Source organism: Lepidochelys olivacea (genome assembly GCF_965140295.1).
Source record: "Lepidochelys olivacea isolate rLepOli2 genome assembly, chromosome: 15".
Taxonomy (NCBI): Eukaryota; Metazoa; Chordata; order Testudines; family Cheloniidae; genus Lepidochelys; species Lepidochelys olivacea.
Genome location: NC_140425.1, coordinates 9323904 through 9347905, shown reverse-complemented (window position 1 = coordinate 9347905; position 24002 = coordinate 9323904). Strand labels below are relative to the sequence as shown.

The window sequence follows — 24002 nt, the reverse complement described above, 5'->3', positions numbered from 1 at the left end:
AACTGCTGTAAAATGACACAGCTGCATCAAAGCCAATTTACACCAGATGATGTGTCCCAAAGTCTTCAACTGAGTTACTCCTAATTTACACCAGTGCACATGAGAAGACAATCAGTCCCTAAATCCCTATTTTAGCAAAGAACTTCAGCACATATTTAGCTGAATCTGGGCCTCGGGGCTTGTCTACACTTAAAACAGGGCAATGTAGCTGTAGTGCTTCAATGAAGGCACTGCCTATGCCAGTGGTAAGGTTTCTCCCTTCGTCATATGTACTCACCTCCCTGAGAGATGGCAGCTAGGTTGACATGAGAATTCTCCCATGGATAATGATGATCAAGCAAAGGTTATAAATGGACCTAGGCAAATAATTCATCACAAACGCTTTATTCAATGCATGTCACTTTCACTTTTGGTGTGAATTCTTTGTGAGCTGATTGCTATGTCTTGGTTTATTTATAATTGTTCCTCAAGTATTGCCAGTGATTAGCTGTTGCTCTGTAGCAAGTCAGTAGCAGTGTCCAGAAACGGATTGCAGGTGTCCTCACTCCCTGCATGGATCAGCACTGGGCACAAATCTCTCATAAAGGTGAACAAAGGAAAAACTTAAAGGATTTTACGGAGTGATTAATTTAGGGAGTTCATGCTCATATTCAGATTGCATGATCCTGGCTGCATTATAGTATATGTGCAGTACATTCTTCATACCGTGACTGTCTCTCATTATATGCTTGTACAGTGCCTGGCACAATGTGGCCCCAGGTCTAGGTTGGGGCCTCTAGAGACTACTTTAATGCAAATAAATATATAAATACAGCGCTAGTCCCTGTGTAGTCTGTAGTTCCATGGTTGCAGAATTTGCTACAGAATCTACACTTTTAAAAAAGTATCATCTATCTATCTATCTATCTATCTATCTATCTATCTATCTTCTCATGAAAACCTGGAAAAACATGGGCCAAGTGTAAACCAGTTCAGTGGTGTCATCTTAGTCTGCTTAAATGATAGCACTGAGAGGTGGGAATTGCTCTGTTCATCATAATGGTGATGTTTACTCTGAAACCTAACGATGACTGTTTAGATTTAGGCATTCATTCCCGCTTCTGAGGATTTTAGCAGAAATGCCCAACTAACATGCTTTTCCCAAATTTCAAACCATCTCTCTCCAGTTTGTGCCAGGAAGTTATGCATTACCAATATAAAAACCTGCAACAGATTGTAAAGTGAAAATGTGGGAGTGGCTTACAATAAGTGGAATTTGTCACTTGAAGTAACCCAGAGGCTACTGCTCTGAGTATATTATTAACTTCCCTACTTAATTCACTGTGAACTTCCAGATATTAATGTAAATGAAGCCACACAGAATTTCCAATCTGCCTCACCCGAGTGCCACACAATATAGAAAATCTTGCCGCAGAATTTAAATCCAATTTGCTGTGAAGTACAAAAGTCTATGCACTAGCTGCACACCAGAGGAATCCATTGTAGGTGTCCGAGAGGAATATGATACACTGCCTGGTGAGAGAATAAATCAATTAAAAGAACAATCTTCCAGGGCACCACAGGGAGAGAAAAATGTCATGGAAAGTTAAGCTGTCCAAAAAAATAATGGAGCTGTCAGATTAATACATTTGCTATGCACGTTTCTAAGAACAATGGAGCCCTCCTGAAGGAAGAGCTGGTAAAGGAGGCATTTGTTTTTGTTTAATGGAGTATGGTGGCTTCTATGAGATTTGTATTTGTGAATTTCCACTGTACCTAAAAAAAAAAATTGCTGTCTCGAAAAGCCTATGAAAAATATCTATCTATCTATCTATCTATCTATCTATCTATCTATCTATCTATCTATCTATCTATCTATCTATCCCCATAAACCCCCTCTATCTATCTATCTATCTATCTATCTATCTATCTATCTATCTATCTATCTATCTATCTATCTATCTATCTATCTATCTATCCCCATACAATCTATCTATCTATCTATCTATCTATCTATCTATCTATCTATCTATCTATCTATCTATCTATCTATCCCCATACACCCCCTCTATCTATCTATCTATCTATCTATCTATCTATCTATCTATCTATCTATCTATCTATCTATCTATCTATCTATCTATCTATCAAAATAAATGCAGATATTTTGCAAATAGGCTTTGAAGTTGTGAATCTTAAGTGAGTCTGCTGGGATGTAAATACATGTGTCTGAGTAATACCAGCATATTCTGTTAAAACTTCTTGAAAATTTAGATTAGCCCTTCGATTGACCTGACTAATTAATGAAAATAACTTGGATACTGAAGTATGGACTTAGCCTCTGAGTTCACCAACAACCCAGCTCTAGGCTGAGGCTAGACCTGGGCTGCATTCCTGCCAACAGCCTGCTTCTTTGTTTGGGGAGCTGAGACCCTCCTCTTCCTCCCCACTCTCATCATTTTCCCTTATGGCTTGGTAAAGAAAAAAGAAAAAGAAAAATAGCTAAAAAGGAGGATTGCTGCTTTGATTTCTTTGCAGCGACATGCAAACCGAAGCAGCTCAGGGGAATCCTGCCACGCAGAGGTTAATGTGACCCAAATATAATTGTGTGAAAAGATGCCACTCTGCGCCTTTGTCAAAGAGGCTTCTTGTTACAGCCCTAGTTATCTAGTCCCCTAACCCCTTCAGCAAAGCACAGTTTTCTTGCATTAAATCACCACTGCCCTCTTGCCAGCTGCTTAGCGTTTGCACATTATACGGAGGAGCTGTATAATATATATTTATATATTTTGAAAAAGTGACAGATTGTCTCGCAACATATGTGGGATCGCCTTAAAATGAACTACACGCATGTGATGGCCAAACCAACAAGCCTCCTGTGTGAGTGTGGTTTGTATTTTTCCTCCCTTCTGTTAGAAATCGGAGACACTGGGAAGCTCGGGCTGCTCATGTCACTTCCCTCTGAAATATTCATGATGAGTCGACAACCTTGTTTCTTTGATACCTGCCATTTATTTATGTGCCGCTGATGATAACTGTGGCTAAGTGCATATGTCAGTGACATGGCTGAGTGAGTAGGATGATAAGGAAATAGAGGGCAAGGGCAGGGAGCGGGGGTGAAGCAGGTATGATGGAATAAAATGAGTTTATAAACTCCGAGGGCATTTTAGGAGACTGCCGTGCCCTCTCACTCACCCACTTTGTTCTTGTGAATAAAGCTGTATTTGCTGATTCTTTCCTGACTTGGAAATATGCTCATTTGCTCCTGCTTTTCTTAAGGATAATCACTGGCTCACGATCTAATGAACTAATTATGAATTCGTCAGCAACCTTTGTATTTAGAAAAGAAAGAGCTGTGAATATAGGATGATCCATGAGGTTTTGCTTGGGTCAGGAACAGATGAGGAACCATCTGTTACCAGTCCTTGAAAGAGATTTAGGCAAGTAGATTAGATGATGTGTGGGTTGTAGGTGGGCTGGGTGAGAGGTGGAATGAGGTGTGTGGTGGTGATGATGATGAAGACAGAGCAGGAGGATGATGTACCCCAGAGCAGGTGGGCAGGCAAGGGGTGATGTACTACACATCCAGAGCACATTAGAAAGTTAAGCATGCAAATGTCAGTGATCTCAGACTCTAACTTGTATAGTTCTAGGCACATTGTTACCCTAGGGTGGAGCACCCTTACCTAGCAGCAGTTCAGAGATGGTTAGGGAAATAACAGAATATATGGGGGGAAATGTATCCCTAGTCTAAGCCTATTGAAGTTCATTGCAAACCTATTGTCACAGTAAAGCATGTAGCATAAGAAATTAAATAGATACGCACAGGAATAGATAGAGAGATGCCAGTAGAGTAACACCAAGAACCCGTTTGGTTCCTCTTGACTGTGAATCTCTCCATTAGCTTCCGTGAGGTTTAGATCAGGCACTATTTTAGTGGCATACAGAGAACAGTTCCTGTGTGTGATAGAGGGAGTTTTTGAAGGTTAAATGGTGATAAAAGATTCTCCCCACCCCTCTTGTTTGGGATCCAGAGCAGGGATTTTTAAGGGTTCGGTGTATTGACAGAACCCCCCGTCCCACCCTGTGTGGAAGGGAGGGAGGACTGAAGGTTTGGGGTATGGAACACAGCGTCCTCTGTGGATTCTCTATCACTTGAAATCTTTTTAAGTGAGTCTGGCCCTCTCTTTGGAGTGTGATTGTGAGATAAAATTGCATATTTCTTTCTTTCTTTCTTTCTTTCTTTCTTTCTTTCTTTCTTTCTTTCTTTCTTTCTTTCTTTCTTTCTTTCTTTCTTTCTTTCTTTCTTTCTTTCAATGGTTATTAGCCAGGATGCGCAGGGATGGTGTCCCCAGCCTCTGTTTGCCAGAAGGTGGGAATGAGCAACAGGGACAGGATAATGGGCTAGATGGACATTTGGTCTGATCCAATATGGCCGTTCTTATGTTCTTACATAGCTTTGGTAGTTTTCCTTTGTGAAATCACACCTGAGTCCCACTTGAGTAGTTGCATATGTTTCTCTGAAGCTGGGCATCTCTCCCTGTAAGAAAAATGGGGAAAGAAAGAGGACAGGCTTAATACGGGAAAGAAGTAAGAGGCCTCTGCATGTGTTTCTTGAACTGCAGCTGTTCTGGAGAGATGGGAGTTAAGGTGGCTCGGAGAAGGGAGCTGAGTCCAGAGAGGAAGTTGTTTGAGATGAATATCAAACCGTGGAACTGTGAGTGGGAGTTTATTTCAAGGGAAGAACAGGATGTTGCCAGGAGGGAGGGAGACTGGCCAGCATGATTTACTGGAAGAGGTCACTTGTAGGAAGTCAGTGGAGATATGGGACATTATAAAACAGAGGCCAAGATCCTAGAGTGAAGGCAAAGGCTAATGCTCCTGGACGTTCTGGTTCCTCAGAACAGGGCCAAATAAGGAGCTGGGTGGTCTAATTTTAAGGCCATCTTTGGTGGTCCCATGTGCTTGTACTCTGGTCTGTGTGTCACTTTCCTTTAGTAAGAACTCATCATTCTCTTGGTTCTGTTACAGGGTTCAAACCACAGGAAGACATACAAATTCTGCTGTGGATCAAATAGATTTCTGGTCTTTGTCAGGGTAGTAATTTGGTGATTACATGCTGAATGGTGCACATGAATGCTGTCGACAGCGTAATTCTCCAGTGGTCATGTTTCCCTTCCCCCATGCTGGAGATACTCCTGGAGAGGTAGGAAAACGAGAAGATGGACAATATAAGAGGACTCAAGGTCATGGATAACCTTTCAGGCCATAAACTGATGGAAAGTCCATATGGATGTAAAGCTTTAACTAGCTATGAGCATTAAATCTACACTTCTCGTGGAGAGGTAACATAATGGTCCATACAGCTTGAGCAAGATGCTATACCGCAGGTGCCTGTGTCCTACAGAAAGTGTATTGAAAATTAGCCCCAGGAACTGTCTCTCTTGTTCACTTGTTCATCTCCTGTTTGTTTGTTTGTTTGTTTTACAAGCACTGCAATCAGAGTGGGGCCCGATTGTGCTCGGCATTGTGCAAACACATGGTAAGAGACAGCCCTACCACAAAGAACTTACCATGCGAATAGATGAGACAGAGAGTGGAAGAGAGGAAGGATTATCATGCTCATTTTGCAGGTGGGGAACCAAGGTACAGAGAGATGAACGGCCTGATGCAGAAAAATTTGCAGTCAATGGAAAGACTGACATTGACTTCAGTGGGCTTTGGATCAGGCCCTAAATGACTTGTCCAAAAAGTCTGTGGCAGGGCTGGGGACGAAGCCCATGTATCCTTTATACTGGGCCAGTGCCTGAATCATAAACCACCCTTCCTCTCTTTTCACTTCACTTCTTGACTCCTTTTCCCATTTACACAGGGTCGGAGGTGCCCACAATTCCTCACCACTCCTTCCGGTCCATGACACCTCTCTGTTCAATTACAGCTTATTCCAAACTGAGCTGCACACTGTATTTTTTGGATGCATGCGGACTCTCCTCTTGCTCCTTTGCTCAGGCAATTGATCTGGCTATCTCTTCCCATAAAAGATGAGAATAGACTGACATAAGGATAACATCTGAACTTTCAATATTATCTTTTAATTTAAAGTTCTCCACCCTGCGAGCCCCTCATCCCTATGTAATGCGGTATGTTCCCTCTTATGCTTTACACTTGGTATATGATTTATCACTTGTTATATCAGCAGCATTCTGGGCAACGTCCAGGGACAGGGCTTTCTCCCATCTGGTCCCAAGCTGGTGGGACACCTTTCCATACGCTCTTCACACCTGTGGTTCTCTTAGCACTTTCAAGGTCAGACTTCCTTTCCTTTCGTCCTTTTGGATTCATCACTGTGTGCATTGCATTCAGCAGGGCGCCTTGATACACAGGATGGATGCTTTATAAATCAGTCAGATGAATGGATTAAAGCCTCGACAAGTGTGTAATGCGCTTGAGGGATACGTCTCAAATGGCTGAAGAAACCCTTACAATTGGGCCGCCTCTGCCCTTGAGGAAGCAATCTCCACATCCACAACACAATGTGAATTCCCAGAAGCAGTGTTTGAAACCCTTCCGTTGTTCGTGGGACAGCCCTTTCAACCATGCCCACGGGCCTCTGCCTTGCTCTGGAAGGCCCACAACGTGGAGTGAGTGGGAAGATCAGGCTTTCTGCTCATTCAGCCTGGACTGTCTGATACAAGTCCCATTTGTGACTGTGGGTTCATGATACAGGGAACTTTCCACTCGCAGGAAACCTGGCCGAGGCCACAAACTCATAATTTTAGATGGGTCACCAGACGACATTAATTTTTGGTCATTATGGACATGACATGGGGGAGATCAAGAGGTGAAGAGCTCTGTGTACCATTACTAGTCTCCTGAGCTGACAAGTCCCCCCAACCCTGCTTTAAAAGAGCTCTTCTGAGTGGACTCGGATGCCCTGGGATTCAGTGATTTTTTGACAGGTTTCAGAGTAACAGCCGTGTTAGTCTGTCTTTGCAAAAAGAAAAGGAATACTTGTGGCACCTTAGAGACTAACCAATTTATTTGAGCATGAGCTTTCGTGAGCAGTAGCTCACGAAAGTTCATGCTTAAATAAATTGGTTAGTCTCTAAGGTGCCACTAGTGATTTTTTGGGATTTCTTTTCTCGGTTGCCTGTGTTGATTTTATTCTGTTTGGCGTGATGACTCTCTTTTTATCTTATCTGCCTTTTTCTCCTCTTCTTCGCTCTCCATGTTGTTTGTTATTCCAGAGTAAACTTTCAGGCTGGCTGCATGCCCCCGGAGGCCAGTGCACTGCGTGTTACCCCCAGTGATTGTTCAAATATTTGTGCCTCACCAACCTCTGTCTCACTGGACATGAGCAGCACCACAAGGAGGTGCAGGTGAGGGTGTGCTGGAGAAGCAGAGGGCGTGAAGTTAACACACAGCCATTGCTGCAATTGGCTGGACGGTCATAACAAGAGACAGCTTCACTGAAGGGATTGTGAGGCCGGGGAGAAATGAGAATTCTCAATACTGAGTGAGGGAATGTGGGAGAGGTGCATGAAGGTGTGTGTGTACAGGTGTGATTATGTGTTGGCAAGCTTATGCATATCATTTGTGTGATTATGCACCTATAAGATGTACTTCAGGGTCAGCATATGTGTCTGTGTGGTTATGTATGCATGCCTGTTTCTCTGTGCATGTGTGATCAGTGTTGTTGGGTTTTTGTTTGTTTTTTTGCAGAGGAACGGCCCCATACAGCAAAATACCAGAAATTTCTAACCAGCACCAAGGATGGTACCCCAGTCAAAACACAATAGCATGCTCTAGCACCATCTAGCTAGCTCCTAAGTTCATGAGCTTCACTTTAGTAAGTAGGTCTTTTGTACAGTTATGTGTGGGTGCACACCTGTGTGATTGTGTATGTATGTGATGAGCATCGGCATGTCTGTATGATGGTGTATGTGCAGTGTATGGGATTGTGTGTGCAACTTAGATATCCCCTCCTGAATTCTCTACGTCAGCATCCTGGACCAGCCCTAGCCCCGCCTGTAGGATATGTTATGATGGAGCAAGGAGAAACCCAAATCCTATGGAGTTTCAGAATGAGTAGGGTAGGACTTCCTGCTAGGCTTACCCAGTGGTTTGTCATTGGAGGCTTCGACTTTCCTCCGAGGTATAAGAGGACTGAGTTCATGATATCTCTCTTTTCTGCTGCTGCTGGAAAGCCCTTGTGTTTTTGCAGTTGTTTCCTTCTTAGGTTTTGTACATGGATCCATGCTAGAGCAGTAGGCTTAGCTGTTTATCCCATTAAGGACACCTCCCCACAGTCTCACGTGTTGACTCCCTGTGTTGCGTACCTCTCCCACCTTTGCTTAGCTTGTTTGATCTGGATTGACAGTTATTTTTTTTCCCTGTTTGCTCACTGTAGCCTCTTCCCAGTTTGAAGTTTGCCGTCACTTTGCTGCAGCGCCAATGACCCTTCGACGAGCTGCCGGACCTTGCACCCCACTCTGGGCTTTTATCAGCTGGGCTGTTCCATTTGCATCTGATGCATTTAGCCTGGAATGGATCTCTGGCAAGGCTGATTGATGGTCTTAGTGACAATCGGGTTGACCCTTGTTCAAGGGGCTGACAAGCTCTGTATTTCACAGGCAGGCATTTGATGTGTATCAGAGAGGCGGTCAGGTCATCAGACCAGCCAATTAAAACAATAAAGAGGGAGGAGGTGGGGAGAAAAAAGCAAGATTTTAATTCTTGACAGCTCATTATCATCTCTGGCCATTGCAATTCTTCTGCTAGACATGAGAGAGTCTGGTTGAAGGGAGATAAAAATGAAGTCCCATTTCTGTTGAGTATGTCTAGGGTCCTCTAGAAAAATTAAAGGTGTGGGGATCTGGAAGGAACCTCTTTTGGACCCCTGCATCTTTTGGGATGTAGATGCTCAGGAATAATTTCTGAGAAATTTGCTGGCATCTCTATCTTCTGGACATTATATTAGAAAGGAGGCTGTGGATATGTGTGTGTGTATATACATATATCTCACACTTGACGACCTGTTAAAGGCAATGCAGTCTTGCTTCATCATCACTAACTAAGACTGTTGTTATCTGAGAGGTCTGAGGGCTCCATCTTTCAAATACCCATGAAGACCCATGGCAGTTGACGGCTCTTGGCACCTTGCAGGAGGTATTCAGCACCTCATGGGCTTAGCAGCTAATTTAATATCAGCCTCTAAATAATGGTGTTGGAAGACCACTCACTGTTCAAGAGATGGCAGAGCCTCATGAGCAGAGAAGTCCAACAGACGAATAGAACCATTGGAATTAGAGATCTGGAAAGGTCTATAGTCTATTAGCGGATGGGGCATTTCTACACAGCACACTAAGCCTGGGTCTCTGTGAGCCTTGTCTGTAGACTTTTTGGGCTTCTGAGCCTGCCCTTGAGTGTCCACACTGCATTGGAAACCCTGGCTTCACAACTGTACTGGCATTTCCATACTGCTCTACGCATGCCTGAATCAGAACTTCAGCTTCTGTGGACCTCATGCTATCATATGCCAGGGTTCCTAGCACCCTTGCCAGCTGCAACTGCTATGGGGCTTTTTTCTTGCCCATGGGCCTCTAGGGGGAGGGATAGCTCAGTGGTTTGAGCATTGGCCTGCTAAACCCAGTGTTGTGAGTTCAATCCTTGAGGGGGCCATTTAGGGATCTGGGGCAAAAATTGGGGATTGGTCCTGCTTTGAGCAGGGGGTTGGACTAGATGACCTCCTGAGGTCCCTTCCAACCCCGATATTCTATGATTCTTAATGGGTCATGGGAGAACTTGTCTGTCCATCCCATGGGAGTTGACCAGAAGTGTTCTGGGTGGTTTTAGCTTGCAAACACATGAAGACCATGCTAATGCAGGATTGTTCCCTAACATGTTTACTCTGGTGCTGTCATACAAGATGCCACCGTCTTTCTTGTAATGTAAGCAATAAGGTAAGGTTCTAGAATGAGACTATCAAACTTTTAACTAGCTTTGTCCTAAGTCAGACTTGAACCTAAGTCTCCAGAAGTCAAATTAAAAAGTGAGGGTAATTAGCCATTGGAACAGCTTCCCGGGGGCTGTGGTGGATTCTCCATCACTAGTAATAGTTAAATCAAAGTTGGAAGTTTTACTAAAAGATATCTTCTGTTTCAAACAGGAAGTAATTCAGGAAATTCCTATGGCCTATGTGACAGGGTTGGGCCGGATGGCTACAGGAGAGTAATAGAAGGCAGATATATTAGCCCCAGGTTAAGTAGGTCCCTTTTCCCTGGGTAAGGTAACAGGGAAGGTTCCAGAACAATCAGGAACCTTCTGGAGACAATTAAGACAGACAGGCTGATTAGAACACCTGCAGCCAATCAAGAAGCTGCTAGAATCAATTAAGGCAGGCTAATCAGGGCACCTGGGTTTAAAAAGGAGCTCACTTCAGTTTGTGGCGCGCGTGTAAGGAGCTGGGAGCAAGAGGTGCTAGGAGCTGAGAGTGAGAATGCAGACTGTTGGAGGACTGAGGCGTACAAGCATTATCAGACACCAGGAGGAAGGTCCTATGGTGAGGATAAAGAAGGGGTTGGGAGGAGGCCATGGGAAAGTAGCCCAGGGAGTTGTAGCTGTCGCATTGCTATTCCAGGAGGCACTCTAGACAGCTGCATTCCACAGGGCCCTGGGCTGGAACCCGGAGTAGAGGGCGGGCCCCAGTTCCCCCCAAACCTCCCAACTCCTGGTCAGACACAGGAGGACTTGACCTGGACTGTGGGTTCATGAAAACGGCCAAACTGAGGGCTGCCGTGAAGCTCCAAGGCGAGCAAATCTGCCAATAAGCGCAAGACCCACCAAGGTAGAGGAGGAACTTTGTCATAACTCTTAGGAGGTCAGACTAGATTATCACAATGGTCCCTTCTGGCTTTATAATCTATGAATCTATGGCCTTGGACAAGTCATTTACTCTACTCTGTGCCTCAGTTTCTCTTCCGTAAAATGGGGATAATAATTCCCTTCCTCTTAGGGGTGTTCTGAGGATCATGAAGGGCTATCATGATGGGGGCTATATAGGTAGATGAGACTAAGGGTAGAAAAATCTACTCCTAAAATGACACAGTATTTTAACACAGGGCAAGTATATAATCTTAATAGATCTCCTTTCACTTGCTTATGTTCCCTCCAGCTTTTGCTTTAATATCATAATCTCACTAATGCAAAGACCCAGAATGCATTTTCTGACTGGTGGGAAACTGGTGGTGAAGTGTCATGAGATTTATTTAATTGTCCAGCTATTTAAAAGGGGGAAAAGGCGAGATGGTTTGTTGAGTGAAAGCTTTTATGCTTTTAAATGAGGTGTTGCTGAGATTGAGTGCTGATTAGAGTTAAAACAGCAATAATTTCCTCAAAAATGGACTGGAAATAATAATTGGCTTGTTTGAATGCCCAAATAACTGTATCATTCTCATTGCCAAGAAACTCATCTAAACCGCTGATGATGATAATAGCTATTTTTCCCCATTAAATATATTGCAGCTATAATATTCAGGGACAGAAACATCTTCATTAGACAGCATGGAAAATGAGTGCATTGTTCACAGATCAGCCTCAAGAACAATGGACCAAAAAGACTTCAGGGGGTATTAACAATGCTATGTGTTCCATATATGAAAATGATTTCAATAGGATATGAGCCCTTGATTCCCTTAAGTTCCTTTGAAAATCCCAGAGTAAAGGTTGGGAACCCTCAGATGACCTACCTTATTGCTTGGTCTACCTCAGTGGTAAGTTCACTGTTTTTTTCTTTAGTGAAAGCCCAGAATGACATACAAGGGCTAGCTCTGATCAAGCTAGTATGATAAAAATAGTAGCACACCTGCAGCTGCATGGGTGACGGGCCAGGCAATCCATCCCAAGTACAATCCCATCGGAGACCCTAGATATGTACTCAGGGCACCTAGCCAGTGCCGCTGTGCATGCAGCCATGGGTATGCTACTATTTTTAGCACGCTAGCTCGATCGGAGTTAGCATGGAAATGACACCTCCCACTCCAGTGCAGAGTAGGGCAGTAGCTACACTCCTATGGTAACAGAACGATGCACAAGCTTCAGTTCTCGAGATCAGACACACCCCACTCATGCTTTACTTCGATGTCTCAGATATTGACGAAACTCCCCAAAATTCCATGACCAAAAAAATTAATTTCTTCAAAAATTGTCATGGGACATGAAACCAATCCCCGGACCAGGTGTAGTTCCATAAACCCGTTCATATCAAGCAGTGGAGCGCAGAGCTACTTTATGCAAGCTGGTCTTCAGCGGGGACCCAAGTGCTCCCCTCAAGAAGAGCACTTGTGTGCTAATCGATGACAGGAACATGTCCCTTGCCCTTCCTCATCCCTCGCTTTTCTTGGCTTCGTGTCAACCGATAAATTTAAGCCCAAACAGCTGCACTTTACAGGTACCATTCCCCCATAGGAGCTAGAATGATGCTTACCCTGAGTCGGGCACAGGAGCATTACATTTCTGGTTTCTCTGCACTGCCTTCTGCCTAGAAAATCTAAGGCAAGAAGATTGGGGAGAGCCAGTCAGTCCCTCTGTCAACATGAGAGCAAGTGAGAGCAGCAACGTTTGAACAGGACTAAACCTTCCCCGCCCCTGACCCCCAGCAGGCCTAAGTGCCATTTAACATCCACCGTCCGCTTGTCTCGGCTGGACACCAATTGCTCTGTCAGGGGAAAGCCATCCATCTTGGTTGGGAAGTGATGTCACCCAGCAGGGGGGCACCTCTTTCCAGCCAAAGTTACAGGAGGACACTGACAGGCTTGATGTATTTATCACCCTCTGCCTGGATAAACACCCACAGCGGAGACAATTGGGGAAGGGGGAGGGCGTGCTACCGTCCCTGTGGAATGGAGGATGGAGATGAGGGCTGACTGAGGAAGCAGGCAGCTGGTGGCAATAAGGGGTGAGAGGAGGTAAGGGACAGAGGAAAGGGGGACTGTGACAGGGTATCCACCACACGCTAGGCCTGAAGGGGTTGAGGTGGCCAGGTGGGCCAGTTAACCACCTAGGCTACACTTGGAGGAGCCAGGGAGCAAGGACTAATTGGAGATGAGGCTCAGCTGGACAGGAACAGGAGAGGCCTGTATCAAGCCCAGGAGCTCAGGGCAGCTGAGGGCTGCAGAGAGAGGCTGCCGTCACTCTCAGGGCGAGTGAAGGAAAGGAAGGAAGTAGCTCAGGGATATAGCTGTTATGTTATGTTCGGGGCTGTACTGCTTGTTATAGGGTCCCTGGGCTGGAACCCAGTGTAGAGGGCAGGCCTGGGGAAGTGGAACTGTTAAGGGGCAGTGAATGGGAAGACTGCCTGGGAGAGTTGGAGACTTTGCTACCCCAGAATGGGAGGACTACAGTGACCTGGCCAGAGGGCCAAGCCACAAAGCGAGAGCAACTGCGTCCTGAGAGAGTGAGACGCAGAGAAAGTGACAGCGTGCCACTGTAGGAAGGGGCATCGGCCTGGCAGAACTAAACCCCAGATGTGGCCAGAAGGAGGCGCTCCAGTGGTGAGTAAAGCACCTTGTGACGGGGACACAGTGGAGGAAGAGAATAATGTAAAAGGCCATTCCCGGCGCCCAAGGGAGTTTAGAGCTTCACTCATATCTTTAAGTGCTTGGGAGTCAAGAATGCTAGGGACTAAGAAATAGCAAAAGCAAAAGCAAACAGCAGGTGAAAAGAGATCATAGTGAGAACTGAGGGGAATGCCCTGCCACAGCCAGAGCAAGCAGATGTCACCCCAAGGCCCGGCCATGCCATGTGATTGCAGTGGGAGTTGGGGGCTCTTGGCACCATGAAATGGCCTGTCATGTTCAAGAAAGAAACAGAAGGGAAGCCCAGAAAGAGGGCAGAATGCTACAGGTTATTAGTGAGCTCATCTTGTTCCTTCAGTAGGTGACTGGAGTTCCTAACCGCTCTGCATCCCAATGTATTCCTAAGCAAAGGGTCGCTTTTCGTCTCTTTTGTCCCAGTGTGAGTGTTTCACTGACTCTGGGACCCCACATGATGATCACCCCATTTCACAAGTGTTCAGAGGTGTTGGAAATAGAGGTGTTGGGGATGTATCAGCACCTCCTGGTTTGAAGTGGTTTCCATCATATAGAGGAAAAGGAGTACTTGTGGCACCTTAGAGACTAACCAATTTATTAGAGCATAAGCTTTCGTGAGCTACAGCTCACTTCATCAGATGCATATCGTGGAAACTGCTGCAGTTTCCACGATATGCATCTGATGAAGTGAGCTGTAGCTCACGAAAGCTTATGCTCTAATAAATTGGTTTCCACGATATGCATCTGATGAAGTGAGCTGTAGCTCACGAAAGCTTATGCTCTAATAAATTGGTTAGTCTCTAAGGTGCCACAAGTCCTCCTTTTCTTTTTGCGAATACAGACTAACACGGCTGTTACTCTGAATCATATAGAGGGTTTACAGTTTTGTTCAATGGCTTTCAGCACCCTCCCTGCCCCCCCTCCCCCACACATACACACACACTGTACAAATTGTGCCAGCATTTATGCAAGATCTCTTCTGAAGCTGTCATTAAGGTCCCTGTTAAGGTCAGTTGTCTCTGTTAGACCCAGGACTGCACTGGGGAAAACGGCCCCTACCACACAACTCGAGAGGGCGCAGTGTGGTCTGCTCTCTGCACTGCTCCTTTGGCTGGTGTGAAGGAGGGAAGAGCTACAGGTTCATAGATTTCATAGACATTCAGGCTGAGAGGGCCACTACAATCACCTAGTCTGGCCTCCTGAATAGCACAGGCCACAACATTTTCATCCAGTGATTCTTACATCAAGCTCAATAACTGTGGTTGAATGGCAGCATATTTTTTAGGAAAATATCCGATCTCGACTGAAGTCTTTAAGTGATGGCCAGTCTACCACGTGCCTCGGTGAGTTGTTCCAGTGGTTAAGTACTCTCACTTTTAAAAAGATACACCTTATTTTCACTTTGAGATTGTCTTCAACTTTCAGTCTTTGGACCTTGTTATGCTTTTGTCTGCTAAACTGGAGAGCCATCTAGAATCAGAGATCTTCTCCATGTGCATGAATTTAGGCATCATGATAGTCTCCTCTTACCCTCCTCCTCTTCCTTAAGCTGAATAGATTGACATCCTTAAATCTGCCATAGTAAGGCATGTTTTCCAAAACTCAAATCAGTCTTTCAGCTCTTCTGTAACCCTCTCCAACACGGTCCTCTAGTAGTGGTCTCAACAGTGCCATGACAGAGATAAAACTCAAGTTCAGTTTATCAGCAACAACCAGTGAGTCCTTACAGTCTTTGTTTCTACATGTACCACCTTGTACTTGTAGGGATTGCTTTTGGGGGGCAGGAAATACTTCTGATTTACCAAAGTTAGGAACCTTTGTTGTACTGAGCACACTCTGTGTGGTTTTAGTAAGCCAGGATATGCACAGCTACAGGCTGGTTATATCCCCACTGTAATCAGTAGCAAACTGACCTTGTTGGACCTTTGAAAATGAACACCATGGGCCAAAAGCTGCTCTCATTTACATCATTGTAAATCTTGAGTAATTCCATTAAAGTCAAAATGATGACCTATTTTATAATTGTGATATCCTTTTACATTCATATTATAACTAACCTACAGAGCACATATATATATGAATATGCATGTCTATATATATGTACATATGAAATAAAATTTTGTGTGTTATATTTGCACATAGTAAGTAAGCTGATGAAAAAGACCAAATAACAATGGAATTATTATTATTATTTATTACTATATAGTGATATTCTATCTACAGGTGTTGATCAAACAAATTAGCCAAACCCTCCCCTTCTCTAGCTCCTCTTCCCTCAACCAAGAAGGGATTTGCTATTGCAGTTCTGGAATCACCGCAGAATGCAGCTCAATGCCTTCAGTGTAGTTTTCAGGAGGGAAGCAGAAATGTACCCAGCTAAGGGTTGTTGAGTGTATATTTGTTTGCCAAGGGATGTCACCTCCTTCCTTGATTATGTCTGAGGCACACAGCATGGCAGAATTGGAAAACTTGCCCTGCCCTCCTCTTCAACCTGTTATGTCAATAAATAAGTCTTCATTCCCCAAAGCTATCAGCCTGGTACCTTTCACCAGCATTAAATTGAATAAGAAACTTAGGAGAAGAATATATTCCCAGCTAGCACCAGTTTCCCACACAGAGACAAGGGCCCTACCCTGCTTTCTGAAGTGGATAATTCTCTGATTTCACTGTGTGCTAGGATGCAGCTCCTCATGTCCCCCTTCCCCCACCTCCATCATGTCCACCTTCCCCCACCTCCCTCACACCATGGTGTCCCTGGCAGCTGCTGCTTTCTCTGTTTAATAGGTTGTCCATCCCTGCCCTTGTGTGACTGTGCGTGGAGTGAATGCAGGTCCTTTCCATCCTTTTCCTGTCGTATTTCATGGGTCTCGATGGCAGCTCGGCTGAGGAACTACAGATTTCATATCCTTTCGGACTGGAGGAAAATGGCAAGTGAAAGATTTAATATCCCACAGGGGTGGGATAGGAAGCTGGACCGGGGAGGAGATGGGGGAGGAAGGGGGAGGCTGCTTAGAGCTACAGGAGTTTTACAAGATCTGTACAAGTCAAGGCTTCTGGGAGTTGGAGAACGGTGAATTACACAAGCTGAATTCCAAGTGCAGCTCCGAGCAGGGTCCTTCCTCCTCAATTTCCCCAGATAATGCAGGATCTGAGCATCAGAGAAGGCAGCTCCCATTTGACTTAGTGGTGGATTGCAACGGTTCACACAACAAAGCACTTCCTGATGGAAAATAAAATTCTTCAATCAAATCAGCATCTTGGAAACCGCCGCCTTGCAGGGGCCATTTTGCTCATAAGTCAAGGCCATTGGCCCACTGGAATCAATGGCCAACTTCTGCTCTTGGGGATTCAGTGGGAGCAGGACTGGACTCTTAGTCCTCATGGGCCAGAGCATGATTTGGTCTGTGTATGGGCACAAGAAAGTAGAAGGGGCATAAGGAAGCTGCTTTCCTCCCTCACATCCGTGTGTCACACTATGGCTTTCTGCACCCTGGCTGTGCAGAGCCACTGTCTGCACCCACTCCTGGCTGCCCATTGTCATAGTTATGCCAACTCCTTGGGGAGATTATACTGCAACAATACCTGTCACTGTTTATTTCCCTCCCTGAACCAGGGAGACCGTGAGGGTGAGTATAAATATGACTCCCTGGGTCAACAGTCTCCCTGCCAGACTGCTCCAGGGTCAGCTCGACATTGCACTGCCCCTTGCTATGGGATAGATCTCAATGTGATGCCCTAGCCCCATATGTGGCACCAGCCCTATGGGAGCCCAATATCTGAGATCAGAAGAGGAGACCAGCTTCTACTCACTCACTTCTTGATGGGTTGTTTTTTTCCTAACAATCAAAAGACCAAAGTCATCATTAAAGCCAATGGCAAGAAAAAATGGGCAGGACGGTGGAGTTATGAGAATGATTTTGATTTATTTTTTTTTCAATGTAAAATTTTTATCTCCAGGCTAAAATAAAAAGAAAATTCTGTCACCTCTAGTTATTTGGAAACCCACAGAAATGAAAAAGGAATGAGGAAAGATGTGGGGGGGGGTTGAAATTTTGCAAATGTGAAGATGGAGGATTTCATGCAGTGAATGCAAACAATTTGGTGCAATTCAGAAAGAAAAACAGAGAGGCTGCAAATCTTTTATACAAATGGGCACATTTAAATCCTAAACATTACAAATTTCTGCCTGGCCCTTAAGAATCTCTCCCCCACCCCCATCCCCCACTAATGTGTATGATATGGAGCTCTATGGTTAAGGTTAGTTACCAGACTGTTCCCGTTGAAGCTGTATGGTTTTGCCATTTAGTCCTTTTTCATCTGGCCTTATGATGTGAGACATCAGACGCTAGCGCAGAAGTTATTCAATCATAATGTCAGAGACACTCTTCTGGATTGTAAAATGTTCCATTGGTTATATATACGTGACCCCTCTGTAATCATGATTGAATAGATATGTGGATCGTTCATGTTTGTCTCCACACTTGCACAAAACAAATATGGCAAAATACACCAGGAAAGGCTGTTCTCGGGAGATTCCTGGTTCAGTTGTGCACACTCAGGAAAGAAGGATTCACATTTTGGGGTGTTTCTCTCTCATGACTGAGAGCACCTGCCACTCCCACTTCAACCCTCTTACTATTTCATCGTTGGACTCATTCCATCCCCTCCTGTGCTGTCCAGGGTTAGGAGGACTGTTGTCCCTCTCCTCTTCCCAGGTTTAGGGGATCTCACAACAGCCGTCCTTCAAGGCCCATATGTTTCAAGAGTGCTTACTATATCATGGCTGCTGCTGTTTCTATGCTGCGCAGGCCAGTCCTCTCTTCTTGCTGACAACATTCACTTCTACAAGGAGAGAGGGGAAAATCCAACTGGCATGTCAGGCACCTCTGAGGAGAGGGCTCCTAACTGCTCCCGCAGAGCTTGAAGAAAGAGTTTTGACGGATTTACGCAGGAAAATGGTTGCGAAGGGATTGATAAACACACAGAGAGATCTAACTAGTGTGTCCCATCACTCTGAATAGCCTATCATAGCGAAAATGCTGCAGGGCAGTGTCGGGAACAATTTGTTGACGTGAGCTTGCTTCTCCAGGAGAGACTCGAGCTGTTTCGGGGAAGGGACCATCCAGAAAAGATTGCCATGAAGGAGAATACAGCAGCATTGGAGTTAGGGGTGTCGGTCAGACGACCACCGGTGTTTTCCAAGGGCCAAGCTGGGAGGATCCCAGCTAGGACTCCAGCAGACTGAGCTTCCTCGCAGCAGTGATGGCCATGTAAGCTTTGCCCCATTGGTGTCAGCATCTGAGTGACATTAATGCTCGTTCAAACTCCAGTCCTGGGAGATTCCACACAGCAGTGCCAGTAGTTTCCTAGCTCCGGCCAGAAAATAGGGACCTTTGCTAATTCAGAGCAGGGATTTGAACCTGGGCCTATAGAATAATTCTCTCTCTATAAGAAAAGGAGGACTTTTGGCACCTTAAAGACTAACAAATTTATTTGAGCATAAACTTTCATTAGCTACAGCTCACTTCATCGGATGCTGTAGCTCACGAAAGCTTATGCTCAAATAAATTTGTTAGTCTCTAAGGTGCCACAAGTACTCCTGTTCTTTTTGCGAATACAGACTAACACAGCTGCTATTCTGAAATCTTTCTCTATAGGAAATGTTCCACTTTATAGAAATAATTCAATATTCATTGGGCCTAAGATGTGTGAGATTGATGCTAGACTGGGAGTTGGGGCATTTGCCTGGGATGTGGAAGACCTAGGTGCAAGTTCTTGCCTAAATTAGGCAAAGCAGGGACTTATATGTGGTCTCCCAGTTGAGTGCCAGGCTATTAGATATTTGGGGTGGGGGTCTCTCTCTCTCTCTCTCTCTCTCTCTCATTTTGACTAGAAATTCCATCCTGGACTAGATAAACCTTCCCGGCAAAGTATTCATTGAAAGCAACACATTTCTGTGAAACTTTTTGGTTTTGATAGAAAAAAGGTTGTCTGAAATTTTTTTTTCAACCAGTCCAGTCACAAGACTAGTTAGGGCGCTAACGGTGTGAACTTCTATGCAGCAGTGCCCTTGTCTGTGCCAGCTGGGAGCGGCATCTGATGTAAGCACAGCTGATCATTGCATAACTGAACTTTGTCAATGCCCCAGCCTCAAGGTAATGTCCATCACTAACTAACTGTGAAGTGATTCATGAAAGAAACAAACACCACAAAATTATGGATCGATGGGTGAAATAAATAAATATAGACCCAAACCTGAAGCCCATATTCAGCCCTTTCTCAAGACAGACTCTGTATTAAGGTAAAAGAACTGACAGTTGTATTTGCCTGTGTCTTGCCTGGTGCATATGCAGAACTAATTAGATGATGCATAAGTGTCCTGTCCTGACTTGCATTGGGTTTCATGTAAAATGTGGTATGGATTATTTGGAAGGCTGTCATGGTAGTTGTTCCAAACTATGGGTATGAAACCAGGAGGGGATCTTCCATGGACAATACTCCTCTGTCTATAAAATGTACCCTTTCATGATAGAACACACTGTTGGGAGGAATGTATCATTTTCTGAATTTGGTTCGGTTTCATTTTGTTTGGGGTGTTGCTGTGTCAAAGGATTGGCAAGGGTGAAAAGGTGCCAGTTCCAACTGCATTAATTTTATAGCACACGAGGCAAGTGTGTCTTAGGGGTAGATGATTTGGCTTGGATCAAATGAGAATTGATATGACTCTTAAACTGACCTTTGAACAGAACCTGAAACCTCAACAGAAGCTTTTCTGAAGTTCAAAAATGTTTCATTTCAAAATAAGGTCAAGTGTGGCCGCAATTCCTGGTTTGCTATGGAAATGAAAAAACACCCTTAAAATGGCTGTTTTCCCAGTATTCCCAACATGATCCAAATGCAGCGGAAAGCTTGTCCTTGTGAAATCTCAAATTTGGCTTCCAAAGAAGTTCAGATAGGCTCTAGATAAACACGCAAATTGTAGAATTGTTCCAAACATTGAAATTAGAGTTAAAGCATGAGACGCTTGTGTGGTGCATCCTCAAATCAGGTTTTTCTTGGTTTTTCAGGCTGCATAACAATCTCCGCTCCCAAATTCAACAAAAGTGTTACAGCCGGGATGAATCTGGGGTAAATTTAAGCCAAACCTAAGCCAAATTTTGGATGAACATGGGCTAAATTTCAGCCAAATCTGGGCCAAACCTGATTCAATTTTGAGGCGAGCCTGAGCAGGGTTTTGGATGAACATTGGCCAGCTTATGGTTTTGGTGAGAACCATGAAAAACTCATTGATTGAGGATGGTATATCTGCAAACCAAATTTGGACTGGCCAAGGGACTCCCAGAATATGCCCAGGGCATTTTCTTCCTTGCCCATCACAAAGCTAAGCAGGATAGCGCCTCCTTGGTGTTGAGGAGAGAAGTTTCTCCAAAAATACAGTACAATTCCTCTTTCCCCACATGATGCTTCCCAGTCGCTCCTGAAGCTGAGGCTCCTGGCATATTACAGTCTCAGAAAGAATTGGGATTGTATCCATGGCTTCTAAAATCTGTCTTTCATTTTGTTTTCTCAAAAGATTGTACAGAGTATATTCAAATAATAAATGTGGAAAGGAAAAGTCCAGTTTCCAGACTGTTGTAATACCCTGATCTTAGTATCTCTTCTCTGTGCCTTCCCCAGCCAGGTTGACTACATGTTATTCCTGAGAGCAGAAGCTATATGAAAGATTATCAGAGGTTGAGGGAAGATCAACTAATATTTCCTGGTAAGTCTCAGTATAAAAACCAAAATGTATTTGGAAAAGGAGAGTCTGTGAGCACCTACAGTTGAGGACTGATAGGGTGGGTGGGTTCCCTCCCTGGCTCTGCCACTAATTCACTCTGGGTCCTTGGGCAAGTCAAGTAACAGCCTTGTGCCTCGGTTTACCCATCTGTAGGGAGACATGAGTACCGTCCTGATTAAAAAATCTTTGTGTTGTGCATTGATACTCTCAGACAGAAGATGTTATATAAGTATAAAAGAAAACAATAGACGTCCAGGCCAAAATTTTCACAGCTACCTAGGCGATTTGGATGTCCATTTCCCATTTGTTTTTATGGGAAGTGGGTATCCAGATCTTTGAAAGTCTTAACCTAAAATACATATATATAAGGTGAAACAAACACAAGACGAGGAAGGATATCTGCGCACCAAAGAAGTATTCTTACCCTTCAGCAGTATCCACCAATAGGATGGCAGGGCTCATTGTCACTAGATCTATTAGTCTTATAAGGCTGGAGTGACTCATTCCCCAGTGACAACATTTTCTGATGTCTTGATAAACAAGATGTGTGTGTGTCTATTACATTTTAAATAACAAGACTAACAAATTGAGATTAGCCATGTGGGCCTGGCACGCATACACCAGGGCCTGAGTTGATTTATCTTGATGTTTGGTTGAATTCCATGCATTTTGGGTCCCTTCTGTAACCTTTTCACCTCGTTCTTTTTTAAGGTGGCTGACTGGCTGTTATAATTTATCATGAATGCATCTCACTTCAGTCCTGGCTCCTCTGACGGAAGGAACAGCCGGTCTCCGGGAGGTCAAAGACATTATTCTCCCTTCGTCTTTCTCAATTTCCAGCACAGATTTGTCACTTTGAAAAAGCATGAATTCTGGATTTGATGCACTTTAATTGATTTCACCCTCAACAAGTCCGACTGTCCATCAACCTTCCCTTTTTCTTTTCTTTCTCTCCCTCCCTCCCATTTCTTTCCTCCATCCTTCAATTTATGGTTAAGTTTTTCAGCCACTTGCGTGCAGAAGCTGTCCTGAAAACCGTGACCCTTCAGTGCCAAATGTCACTAGCCATTTCACTCTTGTTTCTTTGACCTTCCTGTTGACCTTTAGGTGTTGAGAGAGAAAGAAAAGTCTTCTTATGGGAGTCTTCCACAGTTCCACCCATGGAGTCCTGCTCCTACCCGCTTCAGTGAAAGCAGCTCCTGGAGGCCAGTGAAGGTTGGCTGATGGGCTGGTAGAATGGTGTAAGTGGGAGCAGTATAATAAACATGTAGAGAAAAACAATAGTATGAACTCTTGATAAATGAACAAAAGGTACTTACCACAGTTTGCTGCAGAACGCTGGCTGGGACTGAACATAGTAAGTGGCCTGCCTTCCTCCTACAAAAAGGGGTGTAGTGATCTCCTGATGTGAATAAAGTTCTCCTTTCCATCTTGTTGGTATGTCAGTGTATAAAAATTGAGCTGCATGGGATGTAATTTGTCAGAGTCTTCTGGACATTTTATTTCAGCCCAGAAAACAGAAGGTGGGACCCACTAGATTGACACCTTTCAATATTACTTTCCAATGAAGAACCCTGAAAGCCAGGGACTGAGATGGGCAGAATGTGAGGGAAACCACCTCTTTGGCCTAGGCTACTCCACACAATCTTGGAACAAGGAACTGCTGTCCATGGTCCTGTGTTAAATGTAGGTGTGTTTTAGGATTTTATAAAGCAAGTGTTCTACTTTTGCGGGCTCTTGGAAGGCTGAGAGACCTGCCCTTCTCAATGGGCACATCCATTGAAAGTCATTGCTGCATAAGTTCATGAGGCACACAGATTCTTTGTTGTTCTGCACCCTAGATATATAAAGTGCTCAGTGCAGATTAGTATATGGGGCCTCCATTAAAAGCAGTGGGCCAGATGCTAGGCTTCTTATGCAGGCATAACTTCCAGTGAACTCACTGGGAATTTTGTCTAAGTTTGAAGTCCAGGACTAAGACACTCCCTGCACATAAAAAATGGAGTTTGGTTTACCAATCTGGATTATCTTCTGAACATAATCTATACCTTTGACAGGTGAAGAAGAAATCAGTGCACTGGATCATCACTACTGGGATGTAGATTAAATTTCTCTCTGAAAGATCTACTTGAAATGAGTTCTTCTGCGCATCAGCCTTTTCCTGGTGCATTAGATCCCTGCTTGGAGCCCTAGTGCGAAATATGTTTGGGTGAGTCTCAATCTATTTCCTTGTGGGTGTACCCCTTCCTACAGCCACCTTATGTGAAATAAACTCAGCTGAATATCAGCTTGTCTGCTGGTCAAGGAAGATTTCCTTACCCCTTCCACTTCCTCTCCTGTCTCCATGGCCAGAAGCTGTGAAATGAGGGACTGGCCAAAATTAATAGCTTTCTTCTTCCATTCATGCACCTCTGTAGCTGCATGTAGTCTTGATGGAGCCATGTCTATAAAATCTCAGATTAAAAGGTGTTTTGCAGATGTGTGGAATCTCAGACACAGGCATGCTTTCCATAACCTCTCAGATGAGACCTTTCTCACACCCAGAATTCATTGGCTTATATGAAAGATCTATGACTTCTCTAAAAAAAGAGCAAAGACACAAATCCCAGTCCTCGCTGGCCCAATGAATGTTTGTTTATACAAAGTGAGACAGC

General features: G+C 44.3%; 1 long non-coding RNA gene across 1 annotated transcript in view; it reads left to right on the top strand.

Moving 5' to 3' along the window:
• Positions 1-24002, top strand: part of LOC311531517 — a 137949-nt gene that overhangs the window by 87615 nt on the left and 26332 nt on the right. The window contains exons 3-5 of the long non-coding RNA XR_014714232.1: positions 21246-21330; positions 22060-23034; positions 23406-23557. This is a non-coding gene — a long non-coding RNA (uncharacterized lncRNA). The remainder of the gene's footprint in view (positions 1-21245; positions 21331-22059; positions 23035-23405; positions 23558-24002) is intronic.